This window comes from Lampetra fluviatilis, unplaced genomic scaffold (genome assembly GCF_964198595.1).
Source record: "Lampetra fluviatilis unplaced genomic scaffold, kcLamFluv1.1 SCAFFOLD_709, whole genome shotgun sequence".
Classification (NCBI taxonomy): Eukaryota; Metazoa; Chordata; class Hyperoartia; order Petromyzontiformes; family Petromyzontidae; genus Lampetra; species Lampetra fluviatilis.
Window position 1 is genome coordinate 9,965 of NW_027620455.1, and position 23,979 is coordinate 33,943.

Below are 23,979 nucleotides of genomic sequence, written 5' to 3' on the forward strand. Positions count from 1 at the left end.
AGTGAGTCGGTGAGTGAGTCCGTGAGTGAGTCTGTGAGTGAGTCGGTGAGTGAGTCTGTGAGTGAGTACGTGAGTGAGTACGTGAGTCCGTGGGTGAGTCCGTGAGTGAGTATGTGGGTGAGTCCGTGAGTGAGTCTGTGAGTGAGTCGGTGAGTGAGTACGTGAGTGAGTCCGTGGGTGAGTCCGTGAGTAGTCACCTTGCCAGGGTCTTCCTGTGAGCGAGGGACTTTGCGAAATATTTTGTTGAGTGACAGATTGTGCCTGATTGAGTTCTAACCACAAACAACAACAACATCAACATCATCAACAACATCAACAACAACATCATCAACAACATCAACAATAACATAATCAACAACAACAACATCAACATCATCAACAACATCAACATCATCATCAACATCATCATCAACATTAACAAGATCAACATCAACAACATCAATAGGGAGTGGGTGAGCGAGTGGGTGAGCGGGTGGGTGAGCGGATCGGTGAGTGGATGAGCGGGTGGGTGAGTGGGTGGGTGAGCGAGTGGGTGAGTAGGCGGGTGAGTGGGTGCGCGAGTGGGTGAGCGAGTGAGTGGGCAAGTGAGTGGGCGAGCGGGTGGCGAGCGGGGTGGGCGAGCGGATGAGTGAGTGAGTGGGTGGATGAGTGGGTGGGTGAGCGAGTGAGTGAGTAGGTGAGTGTGCAGGTGAGTGAGTGAGTGGGCGAGTGGGTGAGCGAGTGAGTGGGTGAGCGGTTGGGCGAGCGGGTTGGTGGGTGAGTGGGTGAGCGGTTGGGCGAGCGGGTTGGTGGGTGAGTGGATGAGTGGATGAGGGGGTGGGCGAGTGGGTGAGCGAGTGAGTGGGTGGATGAGTGGGTGGGTGAGCGAGTGAGTGTGCAGGTGAGTGAGTGGGTGGGCGAGTGGGTGAGCGGGCGGGTGAGTGGGTGAGCGAGCGAGTGGGTGAGCGAGTGAGTGGGCGAGCGGATGGGTGGGTGAGTGGATTGTTGGGTAAGCGGGTGAGTGAGCGAGCGAGTAAGTGAGTGGGTGGGCGAGTGGGTGGGTGACCAAGTGGGTGAGCGAGTGGGAGGGCGAGTGAGTGGGCGGGCAAGTGGGCGAGCGAGTGAGTGTGCGAGTGAGTGGGCGAGCGGATGGGTGGGTGAGTGGATTGTTGGGTAAGCGGGTGAGTGAGCGAGTAAGTGAGTGGGTGGGCGAGTGAGTGAGCAAGTGGGTGAGCGGGTGAGTGAGCGGGTGGGTGAGCGGGTGGGTGAGTGGATTGTTGGGTAAGCGGGTGAGTGAGCGAGTAAGTGAGTGGGTGGGCGAGTGAGTGAGCAAGTGGGTGAGCGGGTGAGTGAGCGGGTGGGTGAGCGGGTGGGTGAGCGGGTGGGTGAGCGGGTGGGTGAGCGGATGGGTGAGCGGATGGGTGAGTGGATGAGCGGGTGAGTGAGCGGGTGGGTGAGCGAGCAAGTGAGTAGCGGGTGGGTGAGTGGGTGGGTGAGCGAGTGAGTGAGCGGATGGGTGGGTGAGCGAGCGAGTAAGTGAGTGGGTGGGCGAGTGGGTGAGCGGGTGAGTGAGCGGGTGGGTGAGCGAGCAAGTGAGTAGCGGGTGGGTGAGTGGGTGGGTGAGCGAGTGAGTGGATGGGTGGGTGGGTGAGTGAGCGAGTAAGTGAGTGGGTGAGCGAGTGAGCGGCCGACCGATCGATCCATCGATTAGTACCTTCCACCCCGGCGGGGCGTGCCGGTAGTAGGGGTGGTGGTCGCACACCCACTGATAGATGGCGGCGAGCGGGAGACGCCCGTGCCTCGACTGGGCGATGGCGCGGGCGATGAGGGTCGCGTAGCTGTGCGGAGGCTTCGCGTCGCCCGCCTGCCCCGCACACACGGCGCACAAGATAGGGGCAGGTGTAGAGGCCTGCCCCGCACAAGCAGCGCACGCAATAGGGTAGGTGTAGAGGCCTGCCCCGCACACGCAGCGCACAAGATAGGGGCAGGTGTAGAGACCTGCCCCGCACACACAGCGCACAAGATAGGGGCAGGTGTAGAGACCTGCCCCGCACACACAGTGCACGCGATAGGGGCAGGTGTAGAGGCCTGCCCCGCACACACGGCGCACAAGATAGGGGCAGGTGTAGAGACCTGCCCCGCACACACAGCGCACGTGATAGGGGCAGGTGTAGAGACCTGCCCCGCACACACAGCGCACAAGATAGGGGCAGGTGTAGAGACCTGCCCCGCACACACAGCGCACAAGATAGGGGCAGGTGTAGAGGCCTGCCCCGCACACACAGCGCACAAGATAGGGGCAGGTGTAGAGACCTGCCCCGCACACACAGCGCACGCGATAGGGGCAGGTGTAGAGGCCTGCCCCGCACACACAGCGCACGTGATAGGGGCAGGTGTAGAGACCTGCCCCGCACACGCAGCGCACAAGATAGGGGCAGGTGTAGAGACCTGCCCCGCACACACGGCGCACGTGATAGGGGCAGGTGTAGAGACCTGCCCCGCACACACAGCGCACAAGATAGGGGCAGGTGTAGAGACCTGCCCCGCACACACAGTGCACGCGATAGGGGCAGGTGTAGAGACCTGCCCCGCACACACAGCGCACGTGATAGGGGCAGGTGTAGAGACCTGCCTCGCACACACAGCGCACAAGATAGGGGCAGGTGTAGAGACCTGCCCCGCACACACGGCGCACGTGATAGGGGCAGGTGTAGAGGCCTGCCCCGCACACACAGCGCACAAGATAGGGGCAGGTGTAGAGACCTGCCCCGCACACACAGCGCACGTGATAGGGGCAGGTGTAGAGACCTGCCCCGCACACACAGCGCACGTGATAGGGGCAGGTGTAGAGACCTGCCCCGCACACACAGCGCACAAGATAGGGGCAGGTGTAGAGACCTGCCCCGCACACACAGCGCACAAGATAGGGGCAGGTGTAGAGGCCTGCCCCGCACACACAGCGCACGTGATAGGGGCAGGTGTAGAGACCTGCCCCGCACACACGACGCACGTGATAGGGGCAGGTGTAGAGGCCTGCCCCGCACAAACAGCGCACGTGATAGGGGCAGGTGTAGAGACCTGCCCCGCACACACAGCGCACAAGATAGGGGCAGGTGTAGAGACCTGCCCCGCACACACAGCGCACGTGATAGGGGCAGGTGTAGAGGCCTGCCCCGCACAAACAGCGCACGTGATAGGGGCAGGTGTAGAGGCCTGCCCCGCACACACAGCGCACAAGATAGGGGCAGGTGTAGAGACCTGCCCCGCACACACAGCGCACGTGATAGGGGCAGGTGTAGAGACCTGCCCCGCACACACGGCGCACAAGATAGGGGCAGGTGTAGAGACCTGCCCCGCACACACAGCGCACAAGATAGGGGCAGGTGTAGAGACCTGCCCCGCACAAACAGCGCACGTGATAGGGGCAGGTGTAGAGACCTGCCCCGCACACACGGCGCACAAGATAGGGGCAGGTGTAGAGACCTGCCCCGCACACACAGCGCACAAGATAGGGGCAGGTGTAGAGACCTGCCCCGCACAAACAGCGCACGTGATAGGGGCAGGTGTAGAGACCTGCCCCGCACACACGGCGCACGCGATAGGGGCAGGTGTAGAGGCCTGCCCCGCACACACGGCGCACGTGATAGGGGCAGGTGGAGAGGCCTGCCCCGCACACACGGCGCACGCGATAGGGGCAGGTGTAGAGACCTGCCCCGCACACACAGCGCACAAGATAGGGGCAGGTGGAGAGGCCTGCCCCGCACACACGGCGCACGTGATAGGGGCAGGTGGAGAGGCCTGCCCCGCACACACAGCGCACGCGATAGGGGCAGGTGTAGAGACCTGCCCCGCACACACGGCGCACGTGATAGGGGCAGGTGGAGAGGCCTGCCCCGCACACACGGCGCACGTGATAGGGGCAGGTGGAGAGGCCTGCCCTCCGCGGGCTTGTCGCCAGTGACGTGGCGTAGGCGCCGCTCACGTAAACAAGGGGGTGGGTGAGTGAGCGGGTGGGTGAGCGGGTGGGTGAGCGGGTGGGTGAGTGGGTGAGTGAGCGGGTGGGTGAGCGGGTGGGTGAGCGGGTGGGTGAGTGGGTGAGTGAGCGGGTGGGTGAGCGGGTGGGTGAGCGGGTGGGTGAGTGGGTGAGTGAGTGGGTGGGTGAGTGGGCAGGTGGGTGAGTGAGTGGGTGAGGGAGCGGGTGGGTGAGTGGGTGAGTGAGCGGGTGGGCGGGTGGGTGGGTGAGTGAGTGAGTGAGTGAGCAAGTGAGTGGGTAAGTGAGCGGGTGGGTGAGCAGGTGGGTGAGCGGATGGGTGAGTGGGTGGGTGAGCGGGTGGGTGAGCGGATGGGTGAGTGAGTGGGCGGGTGGGTGAATGGGTTGGTGAGCGGGTGGGTGAGTGGGTGGGTGGGTGGGTGAGGGAGCGGGTGGGTGAGTGGGTGGGTGAGTGGGTGGGTGAGGGAGCGGGTGGGTGAGTGGGTGGGTGAGCGAGTGGGTGAGTGAGTGGGCGGGTGGGTGAATGGGTTGGTGAGCGGGTGGGTGAGTGGGTGGGTGGGTGAGGGAGCGGGTGGGTGAGTGGGTGGGTGAGTGGGTGGGTGAGGGAGCGGGTGGGTGAGTGGGTGGGTGAGCGGGTGGGTGAGTGAGTGGGCGGGTGGGTGAATGGGTTGGTGAGCGGGTGGGTGAGTGGGTGGGTGGGTGGGTGAGGGAGCGGGTGGGTGAGTGGGTGGGTGAGTGGGTGGGTGAGGGAGCGGGTGGGTGAGTGGGTGGGTGAGCGAGTGGGCGGGTGAGTGAGTGAGCAAGCAAGTGAGTGGGTAAGTGAGCGGGTGGGTGAGCAGGTGGGTGAGCGGATGGGTAAGTGGGTGGGTGAGCGGGTGGGTGAGCGGATGGGTGAGTGGGTGGGTGAGTGGTTAGGTGGTTGAGCGGGTTGGCACAGTAGGGGGCACAGGTGGTGCATCAGCCAGTCGTCTCGGTCATCTCAATCAGTCGACCCGTGACACCTGCTGGGTCTGCCCCGTGACCTCCTCCTGCACCTAGCCTGGCACGGCAGTCAACCCATGGCACCTGGGTCTGTCCCGTGACCTCCTCCTGCACCTAGCCTGGCACAGCCCCAGTCAACCCATGGCACCTGCTGGGTCTGTCCCGTGACCTCCTCCTGCACCTAGCCTGGCACGGCAGTCAACCCATGGCACCTGGGTCTGTCCCGTGACCTCCTCCTGCACCTAGCCTGGCACAGCCCCAGTCAACCCATGGCACCTGCTGGGTCTGTCCCGTGACCTCCTCCTCATGCACCTAGCCTGGCACAGGAGTCAACCCATGGCACCTGCTGGGTCTGTCCCGTGACCTCCTCCTGCACCTAGCCTGGCACAGCGGTCAACCCATGGCACCTGCTGGGTCTGTCCCGTGACCTCCTCCTGCACCTAGCCTGGCACAGCAGTCAACCCATGGCACCTGCTGGGTCTGTCCCGTGACCTCCTCCTGCACCTAGCCTGGCACGGCAGTCAACCCACGGCACCTGCTGGGTCTGTCCCGTGACCTCCTCCTCCTGCACCCAGCCTGGCACAGCAGTCAACCAATAGCACCTGGGTCTGTCACGTGACCTCCTGCCAGCAGCAGGGAGCCTTCCACACTTCACGTGGTCACCTCAAGGTGCACCTAGCCTGGCACAGGCGTCGTGGTGACGTCCCCATCACTTAGTGGCCAAGGGCGGTTGTTGTTGTTGGTGTAGTGGTGATGGGGGGGTCATGAGGGGGGCCTACGAGGGACAACAAGTGCCAAGTTCAGACTGGGTTCAGTGTCATGTCAATGTGTTTGGCATTGATCTTGTAGCTGCTGCCACTGAGTGAGTGGGGTCCCATTGAGGGGGGTTGGTGGGGGGTCATTAGGGGGGCCTACGAGGTACAACAATTGCCCAAGTTCAGACTGGGTTCAGTTTAATGTCAATGTGTTTGGCATTGACGCTGCAGCTGCTGCATGAGTGGGGTCCCATTAGGGGGGTTGGTGGGGTCATTAGGGGGGCTTACGAGGTGCAACAAGTGCCCAAGTTCAGTGTCATGTCAATGTGTTTGGCATTGATCTTGTAGCTGCTGCCACTGAGTGAGTGGGGTCCCTTTGAGGGGGGTTGGTGGGGGGTCATTAGGGGGGCTTACGAGGTACAACAAGTGCCAAGTTCAGACTGGGTTCAGTTTAATGTCAATGTTTGGCATGGCATTGACGCTGCAGCTGCTGCCACTGAGTGAGTGGGGTCCCATTGAGGGGGGTTGGTGGGGGGTCATTAGGGGGGCCTACGAGGTACAACAAGTGCCCAAGTTCAGTGTAATGTCAAGGGTACGTTTGGGGGGGAGCGGGAGATTTCAACACACGATCGAGTCAAAGTTTTTTTGTGTTTATTTTTCGCTCAGCTCAAAGGGACCCCACTGATGCAGTGGCAGTATCTGCAGCGTCAATGCCAAACGTATTGACATCAAACTAAACTTGGGCACTTGTCGTACCTCGTAAGGCCCCCCTCATGACCCCCCCATGAGAGAGGGTTTATCTTTACCGTGAGGGTGGCGCTGTGGGGCATCCTAGGGGGGGCTCCCGAGGGCCGACAGGGACCCGATCCGGGGTGCATCGGCTGCAGGAGCCATCCAATCTCCGTGAGGCTCCCGTTGAGGCGGCAGCGAGATGCTGATGATGATGCTGATGATGATGGTGATAATGATGATGATGGTGCTAAGGCTGATGATAATGCTGATGATGATAATGCTGATGATGCTGCTGATGATGATGCTGATAATGATGGTGGTGCTAAGGCTGATGGTGCTAAGGCTGATGATAATGCTGCTGATGATGATGCTGCTGCTGATGATGATGATGCTGCTGCTGATGATGCTGCTGCTGATGATGATGCTGCTGATGATGATGCTGCTGCTGCTGATGATGCTGCTGATGATGATGCTGCTGATGATGGTGCTAAGGCTGATGGTGCTAAGGCTGATGATGATGGTGGTGATAATGATGATGATGCTAAGGATGATGATGCTGCTGCTGATGATGGTGGTGCTAAGGCTGATGGTGCTAAGGCTGATGATGCTGCTGCTAATGCTGATGGTGGTGCTAAGGCCGCTGACGATGATGATGGTGGTGATGATGGTACTGATGAATATGCGGATATAAACGAGTAGGGTGATGATGGTGATGATGATGGTGATGATGATGACATCTTCTTGGATCTATAGGGCAACGGGGAGATTGAAAACATCGCAGACGTCACGACTCCTGCAGATGATGATGGTGGTGGTGGCTTGTGGTGGTGACGAGAATGTTGGTGTTTGAAATGATATGGTAATGTTAAAATAGGCTGGTGATGATGATGGCAGTGGTGACGTTGATGGTGGTGGTAGTAATAGTGGTGGTGATGATGGTGGTGATGTTGATGATGATGCGAGTGATGATAATGGTGATGATGTTGATAATGGTGGTGATGAAGATGGTAGTGATGATGGTGGTGATGATGATGGTGGTGATGATGGTGGTGATGATGATGGTGGTGGTGATGATGGTGGTGATGTTGATGGTGGTGGTGATGATGGTGGTGATGTTGATAATGGTGGTGATGAAGATGGTAGTGATGATGGTGGTGATGATGATGGTGGTGATGATGGTGGTGATGATGATGATGGTGGTGATGATGGTGGTGATGATGATGGTGGTGGTGATGATGGTGGTGATGTTGATGATGCGAGTGATGATAATGGTGATGATGTTGATAATGGTGGTGATGCTAGTGATGATGGTGGTGGTGATGGTGGTAATAGTGGTGGTGATGGTGGTGATGTTGATGATGCGAGTGATGATAATGGTGGTGATGTTGATAATGGTGGTGATGTTGATAATGGTGGTAGTGATGATGGTGGTGATGATGGTGGTGATGGTAATAGTGGTGATGATGATGGTGGTGATGTTGATAATGATGGTGGTGATGATGGTGGTGATGGTAATAGTGGTGATGATAATGGTGGTGATGTTGATAATGGTGGTAGTGATGATGGTGGTGATGATGGTGATGGTGGTAATAGTGGTGATGATGATGGTGGTGATGATGGTGGTGGTGATGTTGTGATGTTGATGTTTAGTGGTAAAGTTGGTGGTGATGAAGATGGTAGTGATGATGGTGGTGATGATGGTGGTGATGATGGTGCTGATGGTGGTGGTGGTGGTGATGGTGGTGGTGATGGTGATGATGGTGGTGATGGTGGTGGTGATGATGGTGGTAATGATGGTGGTGGTGATGTTGTGATGTTGATGATTAGTGGTGATGATGGTGGTGATGAAGATGGTAGTGATGATGTTGGTGGTGATGACGTGGATGATGATGGTGGTGGTGATAATGGTGGTGTTGATGATGGTGGTGGTGATGATGATGATTGTGGTGGTAATGGTGGTGGTGATGTGATGATGTTGATGATGCTGGTAGCAGCTATGATGATGTTACCACTATGGCAACAATATTAATATTTGACGCCACTGCTTTTCGACGCCAATCGCGATGAACATTAAACATTTAACCACAAATTAATTCATAAGATTCGTCATCTTTAATTAATGTAACAAACAAAAATATACATTACCTTCAATGCGAATCGCTCTGAACCCTCAATCCCAGACGGAGCGAACTCCACAGCAGCAGTAAATTATATTAAACTATTAACTTATAACCGAAACACTTTAAAACGATTCGTAAGTTTACAAAGTTTCTTAAATTATTGCAGTAAGGGCGCCTGCGCACTCACGGCTCCCAACGTAACCCTCCGCGGCACGCAAATATAAAACGAAATAATCCGCTACAAAACAAATCTTATTATCCCCACAAACGCGACTTCTTCGCGAGAGTTATAATGGTAAAAGGTGCGGCGGAGGCTCTTTAAATTCCTAAACACGAAAACATTTAAACATTTCACGAAATGTTGTGACGGTGGCGGCGGCCGGGACTACTTTCGCAAGGCCTGTGCGCTAGTCGAGCGCAGCGATTTCAACTTGTTGGGTGGTGGTGGTAGGTTTGTTGACTTCTTTGACTCTTGCTGCTCGACTCGTTACAACAACAACAACAACAACCAAACAACAACAACACCACCACCACAAACTCTTCGCACAATTTTAAACTCAAAGTTTCAACTCAGAAAGTTGCCAAATTCTCCGGTTGCTACGGGTTGCATCTACAACCGCCGCCGCCGCGCGTTCCCATGGCAACCGACGATGCCGAGCGCTGATTGGCCGCCGCGGCCTGCGACGTCACCGCGGCGCTCCTCCAATGGGGAGTGAGGGGGGGGGTTGCCCGCGACGTAGAGGTCAAAGGTGACGTCTGTACTTGGCCTACTCTTCTTCCTCTACGCAGAGAGACAAAGACAAAGATGCCCCGTGTAGCCTGTAACAGACTGTAGGGGCAAGTGCTGTGTGTGAGGAGTACCCTATGGGGCCGTCCATAAATGACGTCACGCGATTTTGGATGATTTTTGACCCCTCCCCCCCCCACGTCACACGGCGTCACAAAAAGTCAGACCCCCCCCCCTCAAATATGACGTCACAAAAAGTCAGACCCCCCCCCTCAAATATGACGTCACAAAAAGTCAGACCCCCCCCCCTCAAATATGACGTCACAAAAAGTCAGACCCCCCCCCTCAAATATGACGTCACAAAAAGTCAGACCCCCCCCCCTCAAATATGACGTCACAAAAGTCAGACCCCCCCCTCAAATATGACGTCACAAAGAGTCAGACCCCCCCCCCTCAAATATGACGTCACAAAAAGTCAGACCCCCCCCCTCAAATATGACGTCACAAAGAGTCAGACCCCCCCCTCAAATATGACGTCACAAAAAGTCAGATCCCCCCCCCTCAAATATGACGTCACAAAAAGTCAGATCCCCCCCCTCAAATATGACGTCACAAAGAGTCAGACCCCCCCCCCTCAAATATGACGTCACAAAAAGTCAGACCCCCCCCCCTCAAATATGACGTCACAAAAAGTCAGACCCCCCCCCTCAAATATGACGTCACAAAAAGTCAGACCCCCCCCCCTCAAATATGACGTCACAAAAAAGTCAGACCCCCCCCCTCAAATATGACGTCACAAAAAGTCAGACCCCCCCCCCCTCAAATATGACGTCACAAAAAGTCAGACCCCCCCCCCCTCAAATATGACGTCACAAAAAGTCAGACCCCCCCCTCAAATATGACGTCACAAAAAGTCAGACCCCCCCCCCTCAAATATGACGTCACAAAAAGTCAGACCCCCCCCCTCAAATATGACGTCACAAAAAGTCAGACCCCCCCCCTCAAATATGACGTCACAAAAAGTCAGACCCCCCCCCCTCAAATATGACGTCACAAAAAGTCAGACCCCCCCCCGTCAAATATGACGTCACAAAAAGTCAGACCCCCCCCCCTCAAATATGACGAAGGCTCGCTGACGAGGAGGTCACGTGACAGACCCAGCAGCTGCTATGGGTTGACTGCTGTGCCAGGCTAGGTGCAGGAGGAGGAGGTCACGTGACAGACCCAGCAGGTGCCATGGGTTGACTGCTGTGCCAGGCTAGGTGCAGGAGGAGGTCACGTGACAGACCCAGCAGGTGCCATGGGTTGACTGCTGTGCCAGGCTAGGTGCAGGAGGAGGTCACGTGACAGACCCAGCAGGTGCCATGGGTTGACTGCTGTGCCAGGCTAGGTGCAGGAGGAGGTCACGTGACAGACCCAGCAGGTGCCGTGGGTTGGCTGCTGTGCCAGGCTAGGTGCAGGAGGAGGTCACGTGACAGACCCAGCAGGTGCCATGGGTTGACTGCTGTGCCAGGCTAGGTGCAGGAGGAGGTCATGGGGCAGACCCAGCAGGTGCCATGGTTTGACTGCTGTGCCAGGCTAGGTGCAGGAGGTCACGGGACAGACCCTGCAGGTGCCATGGGTTGACTGCTGTGCCAGGCTAGGTGCAGGAGGAGGTCACGTGACAGACCCAGCAGGTGCCGTGGGTTGTACTGCTGTGCCAGGCTAGGTGCAGGAGGAGGTCACGGGACGGACCCAGCAGGTGCCATGGGTTGACTGCTGTGCCAAGCTAGGTGCAGGAGGAGGTGACGGGACAGACCCAGCAGGTGCCATGGGCTGGCTGACTGAGATGACCGGTAGATGCACCACCTGTGCCCCCTACTGTGCCAACTTGCTGTGCTTTAGCCACCCGGCGCTCCGCTCGTTGTTGTGAGCGTCGCTCCTCCGCCCTCCGTTGTTGTTGGAGGGCGACTGCTTCCAACTGCCCAGTAGCGTCCTTCACGAGCCTCCTCCACTGAGGCCGATCCTGACACCGCTGGTACCAGTCATCGGCAAGTCCACTCAGCTCCACGTCCTCCTGTACCACATCACTCCATCTCTTCTCTAGCCCGTGCCGCGCCCGTTTAGCCCCCTCGATCCGGCTGAACAAAAGCTGTTTGGGCATGCGGTGGCTGGGCATGCAACCACTACCATCACCTCCACCACCACCACCACCATCATCGCCACCACCATCATCGCCACCACTACCACCACCCCCACCATCACCACAATCATCATCATTGGGGAAGGGATCGGACTTACGGGAGAGACCATAGAGACAAGATATAGTTTTAATTTTACTCTGCAAAAAATATATACTTTGTATCAAAAACTATAAATCCTTTACTTTCCCTTTATAAGTGTATCCTGTGGTGCAGCATTACAATCACCGCCAAATATAACTTCAATATAAAAATACAGCCGCGCTTTGATGACATCACTTCCTGTCTCTCGACCGGCGTTTGTGATGTCACTTCCTGTCCCGCGACCGGCGTTTGTGATGTCACTTCCTGTCCCGCGACCGGCGTTTGTGACGTCACTTCCTGGCCCTGCCACCCGCAGTTGCGATGATGATGATGTCACTCCCCTGTGGCAAATATAAAATATCGATAAATATTGTCGTTGGGGCGTTCTGTGCACGCGCTGCGATTACGGTTAAGTCCGACCTCACGGTTTGGGGCACAGCATGCGCCGACGTCTCTTCTGATTGGCCGGGCACCAGCCAATGGCGACGAGGCGTAGGAACACGGCCACTTTACCTCGCAAATAGTCCCGCGACACGGCAAACACCTCCGCCACGCCAAGGCGACGTGCCCTCCGTGATGTCACTTCCTGGGGTTGCGACGTCACTTCCTGCCTCAAGGCCCGCGTTTGCGATGTCACTTCCTGTGCCGCGACTGGCGACTGTGACGTCACTTCCTGCCTCAATGCCCGCGTTTGCGACGTCACTTCCTGTGCCGCGAGTGGCGACTGTGACGTCACTTCCTGCCTCGAGGCCCGCGTTTGCGACGTCACTTCCTGTGCCGCGACTGGCGACTGTGACGTCACTTCCTGCCTCGATGCCCGCGTTTGCGATGTCACTTCCTGTGCCGCGACTGGCGACTGTGATGTCATTTCCTGCCCAACGGCCAGTGGTTGTGATGTCACTCCTTGCGCTTGCTCCACCGCGTCCGTTCGCGAAGATGTCGCCGCCTGCCTCGGACTGTTTGTAACGCGCGGCGGCGACATCACTTCCTGTGCCAGTTGAGTCGCTTCCGCTGCCGGCTCTGATGTCATTTCCTGTGGAAGATATAAGAATTTCGATTTAAAGCTTCTTTCGTGACTGCAGGGATTCATCTTCTTGGTTCTTTCGGGTAAAGTCATCACGTAGAAGGGAAATAATAAAATAATAAAAATAAAACATATTAAAATAATTCTCACGACGTTTCGGCCACAACGCAAGCAGCCGTCCTCAGGTGAAGAACAGGTCTGTCGGAAAGACAGCGTCTGAATGAAGAACAGGTCTGTCGGAAAGACAGCGTCTGAATGAACAGGTCTGTCGGAAAGACAGCGTCCGAATGAACAGGTCTGTCGGAAAGACAGCGTCCGAATGAACAGGTCTGTCGGAAAGACAGCGTCCGAATGAACAGGTCTGTCGGAAAGACAGCGTCTGAATGAACAGGTCTGTCGGAAAGACAGCGTCTGAATGAACAGGTCTGTCGGAAAGACAGCGTCCGAATGAACAGGTCTGTCGGAAAGACAGCGTCTGAATGAACAGATCTGTCGGAAAGACAGCGTCTGAATGAACAGGTCTGTCGGAAAGACAGCGTCTGAATGAACAGGTCTGTCGGAAAGACAGCGTCTGAATGAACAGGTCTGTCGGAAAGACAGCGTCTGAATGAACAGGTCTGTCGGAAAGACAGCGTCTGAATGAACAGATCTGTCGGAAAGACAGCGTCTGAATGAACAGGTCTGTCGGAAAGACAGCGTCTGAATGAAGAACAGGTCTGTCATGAAGACAGCGTCTGAATGAACACCACCAGGCTTGCAGCGTATATTTAAGCTGGGTTGGAGGGGGGGAAGGGCGCCTTGACAAAATAATTTGCATATCAAGAGGAATTTAGCATATTTATGGAAAATGCAGATATGGGATTAGTACTACTTGTGGAATGCGTAGGAGGTGGGCGGGGGGTTTCAAAGTCATATTATGCCCGTGCATTATGCAGGATTATGCAAGCATCAAAGGGAGGGAGTAGGGTTAGCATTAATAAAGGGAAGGAATGTTAATAGTATGTAGCTGCAGCAACAGGAAGTTTCGGATTTTAAGATTTTGTGTTACCCGGCGTACTGCCAGTTGGGGGCTGTGATTGCCTCTGTGTGCGTTCTAGCCTAGGGGTTGACCCCAGTGGCATCTGCCCCTGTGTGTGAGTCTGTAGCCTAGGAAGGCACCAACCCAGTAGCAGCCATCTCAAGTTCAAGTTCATGTATTTAGGTGTAGAGCCCTGTGAGCCATTCGGCTCTTGAATCGGGTGCAACGGCAACAAACAAAAAAACTAAAATATGAACAAAAAAACATCTTAAAGTGAATGTGTGACCGAGTGCAAACAGAAAATCCAAGAAAAGACGGCAAAATATTGCAGATTAAAACACCGAACACACCAACGCTGTGTGCAAAAATCCCAGTGGGATGCAAGTCAAACAACAACAACTTTTCGATTTAAAGCTTCTTTCGTGACTGCAGGGATTCATCTTCTTGGTTCTTTCGGTAAAGTCACGTAGAAGGGAAGTAATAAAATAATAAAAACAAAACATAACAAAATAATAAAAACGTAACAAAATAATATAATTCTCACGACGTTTCCACCTGAGGACGGCTGCTTGCGTTGTGGCCGAAACGTCGTGAGAATTATATTATTTTGTTATGTTTTGTTTTTATTATTTTATTACTTCCCTTCTACGTGATGACTTTACCGAAAGAACCAAGAAGATGAACAACAACAACCACAAGACAACTTAGATTAAGAACCATCAGTCTAACTCTGCACTACAACAACACAAACATGGCTAAACCAATAGAAGTCTCCGTCATCAGGTGGGACCGTCACAGCCGAATTAGCTGCATCACTTGATGCACTCACTCACCCACCCACTCACCCACTCACCTAGCCACCCACTCACTCACCCACCCACTCACCCACTCATCCATTCACCCACCCACTCACCCACCCACCCACTCACTCACCCACCCACTCACCCACTCACCTACCCACCCACTCACCCACTCACTCACCTACCCACCCACTCACCCACTCACTCACCCACCCACCCACTCACCCACTCACCCACCCATCCATTCACCCACCCACTCACCCACTCACCCACCCACCCACCCATTCACCTACCCACCCACTCACCCACTCACTCACCCACTCACCCACCCACTCACCTAGCCACCCACTCACCCACTCACTCACCCACCCACCCACTCACCCACCCATTCATTCACCCACCCACTCACCCACTCACCCACCCACTCACCCACTCACCCACCCACTCACCCACTCACTCACCCACCCACCCACTCACCCACCATCACTTGATGCAGCTAATTCGGCTGTGACGGTCCCACCTGATGACGGAGACTTGTGTTGCCTCCGAAACGTCGTGATTTTTGTTTTTATTTTATTTTCATTAATTTCGATGTTTTACCTACGTGACTTTACCGAAAAAGCCTAAAAATATGATTCCTTGCAGTCACCAAAGCTTCAAATCTAGAATGAAACCAATACACTTTTCGAAATCACCAAAATAAAGCCATGAAAGCAATGAAAAAGCAATCATAGGAACTTTCACAATAAACGACACAAACAACGTGTACCACATTTCGATGTAAAGCTTTCGTGACTGCAGGGATTCATCTTCTTGGTTCTTTCGGTAAAGTCACGTAGAAGGGAAGTAATAAAATAATAAAAATAAAACATAATAAAACAATTCTCACTATTATTTTATTACTTCCCTTCTACGTGACTTTACCGAAAGAACCAAGAAGATGAACGTGTACCACCAAAAACCCTGCAGCCATAGCTGGCTGCATGAGCCACTCCACAACAGCAGCAGCATCAGTCAGAGTATTCATCTTCTTAGGTTTTTTTTTCGGTAAAGTCACGTAGGTAAAACATCAAAATGAATGAAAATAAAATAAAATCATTCATGAATTTTGATTTTATTTTATTTTCATTCATTTTGATGTTTTACCTACGTGACTTTACCGAAAAAAAAAAAACCTAAGAAGATGATTCCTTGCAGTCACGAAAGCTTCAAATCTAGAATAGTCAAGAGTATTATAATTTCTCTGTGCGTGCACAGCAACGGAGAGAGCGTGGCACTCACCATGGCGGCCAGCACATGGTGCAGTGAGCGAGCGTGCCCCAGGGCGCTGACTGCCTGAGCTGGGTCCCCCAGTGCCCCAGCGGCGCCACTCAGAGCCGAGACAAGCAGAGCAGAGCCCCCCACAACCTCCCTCCACAGGGACGACAGCTGGGGGAGAGGGGGGGGACGGTGGGGTGGATGGAACCAAACTTCACCGTACTGGATCAAATCACTCGCTCAGATACTCGGACGCACGCAAGATACACCTGTTCGATCACTCGCCCGCTCACCCACTCACTCACCCACCCACTCACCCACTCACCCACCCATCCACCCGCTCATCCACTCACCCACTCACCCACCCATCCACCCGCTCACCCACTCACCCACCCATCCACTCACCCACCCACTCACCCACCCACCCACCCACTCACCCACCCACCCACCCACTCACCCACCCACCCACCCACTCACCCACCCACCCACCCACCCACTCACCCACCCACTCACCCACCCACCCACCCACCCACTCACCCACCCACCCACCCACTCACCCACCCACCCACTCACCCACCCACTCACCCACCCACTCACCCACTCACCCACTCACCCACCCACTCACCCACCCACTCACCCACCCACTCACCCACTCACCCACCCACCCACCCACCTACTAACTCACCCACTCACCCACCCCGTCAGTCCATCTCTACTCCAGCCCGTGTCGTGCCCGTTTAGCCCCCTCTTATTCGGTCAAACATAAGCTGCTTGGGCATGGGGTGGCTGGGCATGCGGGCTACGTGACCCAGCCAACGCAGCCTTGCCTGCCGGAGGAGCTCACCAATGGGAGTGTGTCCATATCCTACAAGGGTTTGTGAGCTTCTCACACAATCCAACCTGCTGGTTAAACCGAGGATGGATGGTAGGCAAGGCCGCCTGAATGTTTCTAACTGGCGCAGATGTTCTATTAGGGGGGGGGGGTCCACGTCTCACAAACGCAGAGAAGGGAGGGGCATGACCGTGGCCGAGAAGACCCGAAGCTTCGTGCGGAGAGACAGACCAGGTAGCTTCCACACAGCGGCGTTACGCAGCCGATGAAAGGGTAATCCTGCCCGACTGATAACGGAGTGAGACCTCTGCTGTCAAACCGGAGCTGGTCAAGGAATTTGTGAACCAGAGGTCGCAACCAGGTACCCGATACCCGTACCCTACCCGATACCCGGCTACCCGTACCCGGCCGGGTACGGGTAGCCGTTTGCGACCCTGGTGTGGCCGGGTACGGGTACGGGTAGGCCGTGAGTCACTGATGAGTCACTGTTTGTCACTCATTTCCCAACGTCTTGTCTCTTCTCACAATTCAAGTTCCTAGAATCAACCCACCCGCGCCTGCAACGTGGTTTCATCCCAGAGGTCGCAATCAGGTACCCGATACCCGAACCCTACCCGGTACCCGGCCGGGTACGGGTAGGGTACGGGTACCCGTTTGCGACCCTGGTGCGGCCGGGTACGGGTACGGGTAAGGAATCAAAACCCGTTTGCGACCTCTGCTTTGAGGCTGGCGGTGAGCATAAGTGGGAATCGAACTCGGGTCACTAACCACTACGGTGCCGTTCCCCCTCTGAGGGCCGCACACGGACCCCGACACGTGGACTAAGACACCCGGGACTCGGACACACGGACCTCGACACGTGGACTAAGACACACGCGACTCGCACACACGGACACACGGACCCGCCGTTGGGCCCACACTTGGGAGATGGCCGGGTCGGGCAGCAGTGAGGCCTCAAGGCTCCAGGAGGCCCAAGCCTCCACGGCGCTCCGGTTTCCGCTCCTCAAAAACTCCCTCTGCACCCGGCGGCAGCAGCAGCAGCAGCACGTCAACAACATCATCAACATCATTTGCAAGATTTGTCTGGCTGGGATGAATCTTACTCCTAACTTAGCTGGAGTTAGGCCTACTCAACTAGCTAGGGTGAGGCCTACTATTCAACTGGGGTGAGGCCTGCTACTCGCCTAGCTGGGGTGAGGCCTGCTACTCGCCTAGCTGGGGTGAGGCCTACTACTCACCTAGCTGGGGTGAGGCCTTCTACTCGCCTAGCTGGGGTGAGGCCTACTACTCACCTACCTGGGGTGAGGCCTGCTACTCGCCTAGCTGGGGTGAGGCCTGCTACTCACCTAGCTGAGGTGAGGCCTGCTACTCACCTAGCTGGGGTGAGGCCTGCTACTCGCCTAGCTGGAGTGAGGCCTACTACTCACCTAGCTGGGGTGAGGCCTGCTACTCACCTAGCTGGGGTGAGGCCTGCTACTCACCTAGCTGGGGTGAGGCCTGCTACTCGCCTAGCTGGGGTGAGGCCTACTACTCACCTAGCTGGAGTGAGGCCTACTACTCACCTAGCTGGGGTGAGGCCTGCTACTCACCTAGCTGGGGTGAGGCCTACTACTCACCTAGCTGGGGTGAGGCCTACTACTCACCTAGCTGGGGTGAGGCCTACCACTCACCTAGCTGGGGTGAGGCCTGCTACTCGCCTAGCTGGGGTGAGGCCTGCTACTCGCCTAGCTGGGGTGAGGCCTACTACTCGCCTAGCTGGGGTGAGGCCTACTACTCACCTAGCTGGGGTGAGGCCTGCTACTCACCTAGCTGGGGTGAGGCCTACTACTCGCCTAGCTGGGGTGAGGCCTACTACTCGCCTAGCTGGGGTGAGGCCTACTACTCGCCTAGCTGGGGTGAGGCCTACTACTCGCCTAGCTGGGGTGAGGCCTACTACTCGCCTAGCTGGGGTGAGGCCTGCTACTCGCCTAGCTGGGGTGAGGCCTACTACTCGCCTAGCTGGGGTGAGGCCTACTACTCGCCTAGCTGGGGTGAGGCCTACTACTCGCCTAGCTGGGGTGAGGCCTACTACTCGCCTAGCTGGGGTGAGGCCTACTACTCGCCTAGCTGGGGTGAGGCCTACTACTCGCCTAGCTGGGGTGAGGCCTACTACTCACCTAGCTGGGGTGAGGCCTACTACTCACCTAGCTGGGGTGAGGCCTACTACTCGCCTAGCTGGGGTGAGGCCTACTACTCGCCTAGCTGGGGTGAGGCCTACTACTCACCTAGCTGGGGTGAGGCCTACTACTCACCTAGCTGGGGTGAGGCCTGCTACTCACCTAGCTGGGGTGAGGCCTACTACTCGCCTAGCTGGGGTGAGGCCTGCTACTCGCCTAGCTGGGGTGAGGCCTACTACTCGCCTAGCTGGGGTGAGGCCTACTACTCGCCTAGCTGGGGTGAGGCCTACTACTCGCCTAGCTGGGGTGAGGCCTGCTACTCACCTAGCTGGGGTGAGGCCTACTACTCACCTAGCTGGGGTGAGGCCTGCTACTCGCCTAGCTGGGGTGAGGCCTACTACTTGCCTAGCTGGGGTGAGGCCTGCTACTCACCTAGCTGGGGTGAGGCCTACTACTCGCCTAGCTGGAGTGAGGCCTGCTACTCACCTAGCTGGGGTGAGGCCTGCTACTCACCTAGCTGGGGTGAGGCCTGCTACTCGCCTAGCTGGGGTGAGGCCTGCTACTCGCCTAGCTGGGGTGAGGCCTGCTACTCACCTAGCTGGGGTGAGGCCTGCTACTCACCTAGCTGGGGTGAGGCCTGCTACTCACCTAGCTGGGGTGAGGCCTGCTACTCACCTAGCTGGGGTGAGGCCTGCTACTCACCTAGCTGGGGTGAGGCCTGCTACTCACCTAGCTGGGGTGAGGCCTGCTACTCACCTAGCTGGGGTGAGGCCTGCTACTCACCTAGCTGGAGTGAGGCCTACTACTCACCTAGCTGGGGTGAGGCCTGCTACTCACCTAGCTGGGGTGAGGCCTGCTACTCACCTAGCTGGGGTGAGGCCTGCTACTCACCTAGCTGGGGTGAGGCCTGCTACTCACCTAGCTGGGGTGAGGCCTGCTACTCACCTAGCTGGGGTGAGGCCTGCTACTCGCCTAGCTGGGGTGAGGCCTGCTACTCGCCCCCCCCCCCGTACCGCCACGTGACCCCCCCCCCACCCCCCCCCCCGTGACCCCCCCCCGTACCCCCCACGTGACCCCCCACGTGACCCCCCCCCCCCCCCGTACCGCCACGTGCTCGGCCACGCGCGCCTGGCACAAGATGGCGGCGAGGAGCCGCGTGTCGCACGCGAAGCGACGCGCGGCTTCGTTCCGTGGTGGTGGTGGAGGTTGTGGTTGTTGTGGTGGTTGTGGTGGTTGTGGTGGTGGTTGTGGTGGAGGTGGTGGTGGTGGTGAGAGGGGGGGGGTGGGGGGAGGCGGTGCGGGCACAGCAGAGGCACGCGGCGCCGGCTGCCAACAGCACCGCGTCTGCAGAGAGAGACAGAGAGAGAGTCACCATCATCATGTTCATCATCATCATGGTCATCGTCACCATCATCATCATCATGGTCATCATCATCACGATCATCGTGATCATCGTCATCATCATGATCATCATCACCATCATCAGTGGTAGCATCATCATCAGCAGCATCATCATCATCAGTGGTAGCATCATCATCAGCAGCATCATCATCATCAGTGGTAGCATCATCATCATCAGCATCATCATCAGTGGTAGCATCATCACCATCATCAGTGGTAGCATCATCACCATCATCATGATCATCATCACCATCATCAGTGGTATCATCATCATCACCATCATCATGATCATCATCACCATCATCAGTGGTAGCATCATCACCATCATCATGATCATCATCACCATCATCAGTGGTATCATCATCATCACCATCATCATGATCATCATCACCATCATCAGTGGTAGCATCATCATCATCAGCAGCATCATCATCAGTGGTAGCATCATCATCAGCAGCATCATCATCAGTGGTAGCATCATCATCAGCGGCATCATCATCATCAGTGTTAGCATCATCATCATCAGCATCATCATCATCAGTGGTAGCATCATCATCAGCGGCATCATCATCATCAGTGTTAGCATCATCATCAGTGGTATCACCATCAGACCCACAGAGACCCACAGAGACACACAGAGACCCACAGAGTGAGTGAGTCTCTGTGTGAGTGAGTGAGTCTCTGAGTGAGTGAGTCTCTGAGTGAGTGAGTCTCTGTGTGAGTGAGTCTCTGTGTGAGTGAGTCTCTGAGTGAGTCTCTGTGTGAGTGAGTGAGTCTCTGAGTGAGTGAGTCTCTGAGTGAGTGAGTCTCTGTGTGAGTGAGTCTCTGAGTGAGTCTCTGAGTGAGTCTCTGAGTGAGTGAGTCTGAGTGAGTGTGTGAGTGAGTCTCTGAGTGAGTGAGTCTCTGAGTGAGTGAGTGAGTCTCTGTGTAATTGCGTGAGTCTCTGAGTGAGTGAGTCTCTGAGTGACTGAGTCTCTGAGTGAGTGAGTCTCTGAGTGAGTGAGTGAGTCTCTGAGTGAGTGAGTCTCTGAGTGAGTGAGTCTCTGAGTGAGTGAGTCTCTGAGTGAGTGAGTCTCTGTGTAATTGCGTGAGTCTCTGAGTGAGTGAGTCTCTGTGTGAGTTAGTGAGTCTCTGAGTGAGTCTCTGAGTGAGTCTCTGAATGAGTGAATGAGTGAGTCTCTGTGTGAGTGAGTCTCTGAGTGAGTGAGTCTTTGAGTGAGTGAGTCTCTGTGTGAGTGAGTCTCTGAGTGAGTGAGTCTCTGAGTGAGTCTCTGTGTGAGTGAGTATCTGAGTGAGTGAGTGAAACTCTGAGTGAGTGAGTCTCTGAGTGAGTGAGTCTCTGAGTGAGTCTCTGTGTGAGTGAGTGAGTCTCTGAGTGAGTGAGTGAAACTCTGAGTGAGTGAGTCTCTGAGTGAGTGAGTCTCTGAGTGAGTGAGTCTCTGAGTGAGTCTCTGAGTGAGTGAGTGAGTCTCTGAGTGAGTGAGTCTCTGAGTGAGTGTGTGAGTGAGTCTCTGAGTGAGTGAGTCTCTGAGTGAGTCTCTGAGTGAGTGAGTGAGTCTCTGAGTGAGTGAGTCTCTGAGTGAGTGTGTGAGTGAGTCTCTGAGTGAGTGAGTCTCTGAGTGAGTCTCTGAGTGAGTGAGTCTCTGAGTGAGTGTGTGAGTGAGTCTCTGAGTGAGTGAGTCTCGGAGTGAGTGAGTGAGTCTCTGTGTAATTGCGTGAGTCTCTGAGTGAGTGAGTCTCTGAGTGACTGAGTCTCTGAGTGAGTGAGTGAGTCTCTGAGTGAGTGAGTCTCTGAGTGAGTGAGTCTCTGAGTGAGTGAGTCTCTGTGTAATTGCGTGAGTCTCTGAGTGAGTGAGTCTCTGTGTGAGTTAGTGAGTCTCTGAGTGTGTCTCTGAGTGAGTGAGTCTCTGAATGAGTGAATGAGTGAGTCTCTGTGTGAGTGAGTCTCTGAGTGAGTGAGTGATTCTCTGAGTGAGTGAGTCTCTGTGTGAGTGAGTCTCTGAGTGAGTGAGTGAGTCTCTTAGTGAGTCACTGAGTGAGTCTCTGAGTGAGTGAGTCTCTGAGTGAGTGAGTCTCTGAGTGAGTGAGTGAGTCTCTGTGTGAGTGAGTCTCTGAGTGAGTGAGACTCTGTGTGAGTGAGTGAGTCTCTGAGTGAGTCTCTGAGTGAGTGAGTCTCTGAGTGAGTGAATGAGTGAGTCTCTGTGTGAGTGAGTCTCTGAGTGAGTGAGTGAGTCTCTGAGTGAGTGAGTCTCTGAGTGAATGAGTCTCTGAGTGAGTGAGTGAGTCTCTGAGTGAGTGAGTCTCTGAGTGAGTGAGTGAGTCTCTGAGTGAGTGAGTCTATGTGTGAGTGAGTCTCTGAGTGAGTCTCTGAGTGAGTTAGTGAGTCTCTGAGTGTGTGAGTCTCTGAGTGAGTGAGTGAGTTAGTGAGTCTCTGAGTGAGTGAGTGAGTCTCTGTGTGAGTGAGTCTCTGTGTGAGTGAGTCTCTGAGTGAGTTAGTGAGTCTCTGAGTGAGTGAATGAGTCTCTGAGTGAGTGAGTGAGTCTCTGAGTGAGTGAGTCTCTGAGTGAGTGAGTCTCTGAGTGAGTGAGTCTATGTGTGAGTGAGTCTCTGAGTGAGTCTCTGAGTGAGTTAGTGAGTCTCTGAGTGTGTGAGTCTCTGAGTGAGTGAGTTAGTGAGTCTCTGAGTGAGTGAGTGAGTCTCTGTGTGAGTGAGTCTCTGAGTGAGTCACTGAGTGAGTCTCTAAGTGAGTTAGTGAGTATCTGAGTGAGTGAGTGAGTCTCTGTGTGAGTGAGTCTCTGAGTGAGTGAGTCTCTGAGTGTGTAAGTCTCCGAGTGAGTGTGTGAGTCTCTGAGTGAGTGAGTGAGTTAGTGAGTCTCTGTGTGAGTGAGTGAGTTTCTGAGTGAGTGAGTGAGTCTCTGAGTGAGTGAGTCTCTGAGTGAGTGAGTTTCTGAGTGAGTGAGTGAGTCTGAGTGAGTCTCTGAGTGAGTAAGTGAGTCTCTGAGTGAGTTTCTGAGTGAGTGTGTGAGTGAGTCTCTGAGTGAGTGAGTCTCTGAGTGAGTCTCTGAGTGAGTGAGTCTCTGAGTGAGTGAGTCTCTGAGTGAGTGAGTGAGTCTCTGAGTCTCTGAGTGAGTGAGTGAGTCTCTGAGTGAGTGAGTTTCTGAGTGAGTGAGTGAGTCTCTGAGTGAGTCTCTGAGTGAGTAAGTGAGTCTCTGAGTGAGTTTCTGAGTGAGTGTGTGAGTGAGTCTCTGAGTGAGTGAGTCTCTGAGTGAGTCTCTGAGTGAGTGAGTCTCTGAGTGAGTGAGTCTCTGAGTGAGTGAGTGAGTCTCTGAGTGAGTGAGTGAGTCTCTGAGTGAGTGAGTGAGTCTCTGAGTGAGTGAGCGAGTCTCTGTGTGAGTGAATGAGTCTCTGAGTGAGTGAGTCTCTGAGTGAGTCACTGAGTGAGTCTCTGAGTGAGTGAGTTAGTGAGTCTCTGCCTACTCACATTTGACTTCCATCACCAGACGCGCGGGGGCCGCTTCCTTCGCTTCATGATGCAGAGAGAGGGGAGAGGAGAGAGAGAGGCAGGAGAGAGACTGGCAGGAGAGAGGGGAGAGAGAGAGAGTGAGTGAGTGAGTCTCTGAGTGAGTCTCTGAGTGAGTGAGTCTCTGAGTGAGTGGGGAGAGATAGAGAGGCAGGAGAGAGGGGAGAGAGAGGCAGGAGAGGGGAGAGAGACAGGAGAGAGAGTCAGGGGAGAGGATGGGGAGAGTCGAAAGATAGACAGAGAGAGAGAGGGGAGAGAGAGAGGCAGGAGATTCAGGGGAGAGGATGGGGAGAGTCGAAAGATAGACAGAGAGAGAGAGAGGGGAGAGAGGGGAGAGGGAGGAGAGGGAGGAGAACGGAGACGTTGACTTGGAGAGAGAGATCACGAGGGAGTCGAGGGCCAAGTTCCGACTGCAGCGAGCA

At 55.4% G+C, this 23,979-nt stretch overlaps 2 long non-coding RNA genes across 2 annotated transcripts; both read right to left on the reverse strand.

Moving 5' to 3' along the window:
• Nucleotides 1-5,482: 5,482 nt before the first annotated feature.
• LOC144953942 (uncharacterized) lies at nt 5,483-9,181 on the reverse strand. The gene is made up of 3 exons (XR_013640972.1): nt 8,584-9,181; nt 6,513-7,185; nt 5,483-5,516 (listed from the first exon to the last, which is right to left on the reverse strand). It is a non-coding gene; the product is annotated as an uncharacterized LOC144953942 (long non-coding RNA).
• A 2,405-nt stretch (nt 9,182-11,586) lies between these two features.
• LOC144953944 (uncharacterized) lies at nt 11,587-23,979 on the reverse strand. Its single transcript, XR_013640973.1, has 5 exons — nt 23,519-23,979; nt 19,741-19,980; nt 17,383-17,496; nt 15,673-15,819; nt 11,587-12,582 (listed from the first exon to the last, which is right to left on the reverse strand). It is a non-coding gene; the product is annotated as an uncharacterized LOC144953944 (long non-coding RNA).